We start from the raw sequence: 5,000 nt of genomic DNA, 5'->3' as shown, positions 1-5,000 counted from the left end.
ATATATATGTGTGTGTGTGTGTGTGTGTGTGTGTGTGTATGTATGTATGTATGTATGTATTAACGGAATCAAAGTTAAAGAAAGATTCATAAAAAAATAAAATATGATCAGAGAGAGAGAGAGAGAGAGAGAGAGAGAGAGAGAGAGAGAGAGAGAGAGAGAGAGAGAGATTGATGTGTTTTATTCCACATCAGAACATTGTGCAACCAAAATAGCATAATAGCGACCGATATACGCTCCGTACCCAGAGGAGTTGTGTTCTTTGCAAAGCTGTTTGAATAATATTAAAGGTAGCTTCCGGATGTATATATATGTATATATATGTCATATCACATTACCGCGATTCATATACATACATCGAGCTACAAATGTCCTTTAATATCTAATTCGTTCTACCTCGGAATTAATATATTTTCATACATGTTTAACTGAAGGGGAATTTTTTAGTCAATAAGAGATTTGTCGGCTCACGGGCACGAACATCGACACCTACAAATCCAGGACGCATAGTGAAGCCTAGGCCACACCGCCACCGCAAGAGGCTATAAGTTTATGCCACTTCTCACCTACAAATACCTGTCGCTCTCAGGTATTCGTTGTTTGGAGACTGCATCAACCCCCTCGACCTTGGTAACGTTATAGCGCTTTTGTCCGCACGTAGCCATTATATGAGTCATATCACATTACTGTGATTCATATACATACATCGAGCTACAAATGTCCTTTAATATCTAATTCGCTCTACCTCGGAATCAATATATTTTCATATATGTTCAACCGAAGGGGAATTTTTTAGTCGACAAGAGATTTGTCGGCTCACGGGCGTGAACCATCGACACCTACAAATTCAGGACGCACAGTGAAGCCACTGCAAGAGGCTATAAGTTTATGCCGCTTCTCACCTACAAATACCTGTCGCTCTCAGGTATTCGTTGTTTGGAGACTGCATCAACCTACCTCGACCTCGGTAACGTTGTAGTGCTTTTGTCTGCACATATATGAAAATATATTAATTCCGAGGTAGAGCGAATTAGATATTAAAGGACATTTGCAGCTCTATGTACATATATATATATATATATATATATATATATATATATATAATATATATATATATATATATATATATATATATATATACACGAAATGTATCAATTTTGTTTAAACGGTTTGCTTTTGAAATTGATCCTATAGTACATCTTATTTGTTCCATTATTTGTATTCACCGCCCACTCTTCCGTATATCGCTCACTTATACCTTTTCGCTTATATTTCTTGTTTTCACGCTTTCTCTTTGCTTCTTTGGTGTGATGTACGTTGCAATCTTCTTGACTGGTTAGCCAAGATTTTTGCAGCCTGTTGTAGAGACAGACACAAGCAAAGACATTGTGGATATTTAGAAAGGGAGAGAGAAAATGATTAAATGGTGTTAAATGAAAGTATGACTTGACATGTAATTATCATCCCAACGTTTAATTTAGCAAGTATCCTTTATCAACAGTTTGAATATGCTATTTATTTAAAAAGAAAAATCCACAAAATTATTAGCACGAAAGCGTAATAACAAGTAAAGTTCCATTTCTGTTGCAAGTACTTTTTTGGTACGAATTTGTTACATGGTTACATTTACTTCAAAAAAGTTACATCTCGAATAAGAAATACAATTAAGGTCTTAATATCCGATTATATTTTCAATTTATGTTTTGATTTATAAAAAAGAGCTGACTTTGGTTGCTAGATTTTCCAAAATGGTTCACACAGAGTTAAAGAAGGTTCAGCATGATGAATGAATCCCAGTGATAACAGTGAATTCAGCACAACCAGAAGCGAGGTTCATTTTATGTTACATTATTCCTTCTTAAATTACAATTCATATTGCTCAGTGACTGGGGCACATTTCACCTTATAATATCTATGATCGTATTACCTCGCCATCTAAGTTAATTAGCAATTATATTCACGTTATCCTAACTGACATAATTCGTGGATGTAATTATTCTTAATTTTGATGAGTAATTTTATCTCCTGTAATAGGGCTAAGTTCTCAAGTTTGCGTATTCTTGCATAAATTGAAAGAGAGAGAGAGAGAGAGAGAGAGAGAGAGAGAGAGAGAGAGAGAGAGAGAGAGATAAATTATTAAGAACTATATACAATTCACAAATGGACAATTATGTAATACTTATTTGGCTAGAATTTCGTGGAATAACATCGGTCTCCACTCTCATGGCGACTCATCGAGCTACAATAGGTAGATGATTCACGATCTCGGTACCTTCTCAAATGTCATTATCTATTATTCACGAATCACTTCGGCCAGTCGATACACCTCTCGGCTATGAAATATGAAAAAAGAAAAAGAAAGAAAAGAAACGTAATTTGAATAAATTGTAACGACACGTTTAATGGAATAAAAGCACATTGACAACCGGTAATGCACTGGATGACAAGTCTTTTCCCATAATTATTTCCCCGCTAATAAACGTTAGTTCTTGCAGCACCCTAGGGATTATTTATGATGCTTCATGACCTGGCCATGAGAGGGAGTCGGAGAACCTTTGACAGCTGATGAATGAGTAATGATAATTGCTCTACTGTTGTAGGGGAATGAATGTCTGTAGTTATTACACCCAGCTGAGGCATCGTAGTGTTCTAGAATGACCTGAACGCTTGCACAAACACGCACACGCACACACTGACATAGACATGTATAATTATATATCTGCATGTATATACTTATATGTAAATTTTTGCATATAAATTATGTATATATATACATGTATACATATATATTATATTTATTGTATATATAAGTATGTATGTATGTATGTATGTATGTATGTATGTATATATATATATATATATATATACTATATTATATATATATATATATATATATATATATATATATGCTTCTCCTCCCTATTTTGCGATAAGAAATGGATTTTTCTCGCTGTAATTGAATAATATTGCCAGCGTAGTGTAATCGACATGAAGTTAGGGATGAATTCTGTAAAACAGGTGTTTTAAATTCCTGATAAGTTTCAAGATAGATCTAAGAAACTGGAGTCCATAGGGAACAAAAGACGTAGAAGGATATTGACATTTTCACATTAGCAAAATAAAAATGTAATCAACTAACTGCATATAAATAGGGAAATGTTAGAAGTTAAGTGCCCATAACCACATTCAAAAATAATCAATGATGTTAGATTAAGCTGGTTTTAAGCCTGTACTGGATATATGCTCATTACAGCAGACCTTGCTACAAATGCAAGTGTACATGTGCATGTTAGCTGCGAATGGGAATGCACTTCCTTTCTGAGCAATGGAAGACAATTTCGTCTTGAGGTAATGATTCGTCATTATGACCTTAAGTAAAAGTCAATGAAAAGGCGAATATTCCAGCTAGCTCCTGTGATATCAGGGTCCTGACTGACGACCGGGATGGAACGTTTATGGCTGGTCATTTAGCTACGCAAGAACACGCAAGCAGAAAGAAGCAAGCACGCAATATTGGGCAAACATAAATCAAAGCAATTCATACACCCACGCAATCGCGCACAAACACATACACACACATCCACACACTCTCACTGGTTTTCATAAATACAGTCCTCGTACCTCCCCGTCTTAGCTGTCCATTGCCTTTACATCTGATGAATCATTTATATATGCCGTTGACCGATTGATTTAGGTGTGTATTTACGAAGGCATTGCGATGTGTCGGCTTGAAATGACCCTCTACGAAAAGAAAAGGTAGCTATAATATATCGACGTTTCTTTATGAGCCACGGAAATGCCTTCTGGATATGGTAGGAGGAAGAATTTATAGCGGCATTAATCATGTTTTATTTGCTGGATAAGACAGTCCAATCAGCTGTCTGTTGTTCTGCCTCTTGCTTTTGGTTTGTTTTATTCTCGTTTTTTTTAAGCACTAGTTTTTCTCTCGCTCAGAATAAACATGAGGTATATTATCTATCTATTTGTATTATATATAGGCTACAAAGAGAGAGAGAGAGAGAGAGAGAGAGAGAGAGAGAGAGAGAGAATCTTGTATTCAGGAACGTAAAACTAATCACTTATGACAGTTATCTGTAATCATCGTCAGAGGTCAGAGTTTAAATACATAAATTTTTCGTAAAAGTTTTACCTAAAAAATCGAAAATTTAAATAATACAGACAATTATATGGTTAAAGCTCGTAATTGCAGCAACAAATAAAACCCCAAATACTTGGAATATAATTCGTGAGATAATTAATACTGATTATAATAATCTAAAAGCAATAACATTTAGTTATAAAAATAATTTGAATTTATGACTATGTATTGTCGATAAGTATTTCGTTTTTGTTACATCATGGATAATCCTTTCCATTTTAACATTTTCACTGAAGAAGGCGCGTATTGTACATTTAATCTCCGATAGAACTAGACTTTCAAATAATAATCTTTAAAAACTAGGATGATATGTTATGGTAATTTATGAATGTTGATGTAGTTGGGTCTATTTATAGATACTTTTTTTCGTTGGTGTCATTCATGTTTCCATATACGTTATTTTTTGGGAATAATTAAACAGAAAATTTTTTGGTTTATATACTAGTGCTTATATATATATATATATATATATATATATATATATATATATATATATGTATATGTATAGTATATACTACATATATATATACACACACATATGTATATATATATATACATGTATATATATGATGTACATATATCAACTATATTAGATATTTATATATCTATATGTATATATATACAAACATATATATATATATATATATAATATATATATATAATATATAGTATATATATATATATATATATATATATATGTATATGCATATCATATATATTATACATATATATATATATATATATATATATATATTATATATATGTATATGTGTATGTGTAATTGTGTGTGGTGTGTGTGTACTATACAACTATATGTACACACATATACATATACATACAT

Source organism: Macrobrachium nipponense, chromosome 3 (assembly GCF_015104395.2).
Source record: "Macrobrachium nipponense isolate FS-2020 chromosome 3, ASM1510439v2, whole genome shotgun sequence".
Taxonomy (NCBI): domain Eukaryota; kingdom Metazoa; phylum Arthropoda; class Malacostraca; order Decapoda; family Palaemonidae; genus Macrobrachium; species Macrobrachium nipponense.
Note: the sequence above shows the minus strand (reverse complement) of the source record.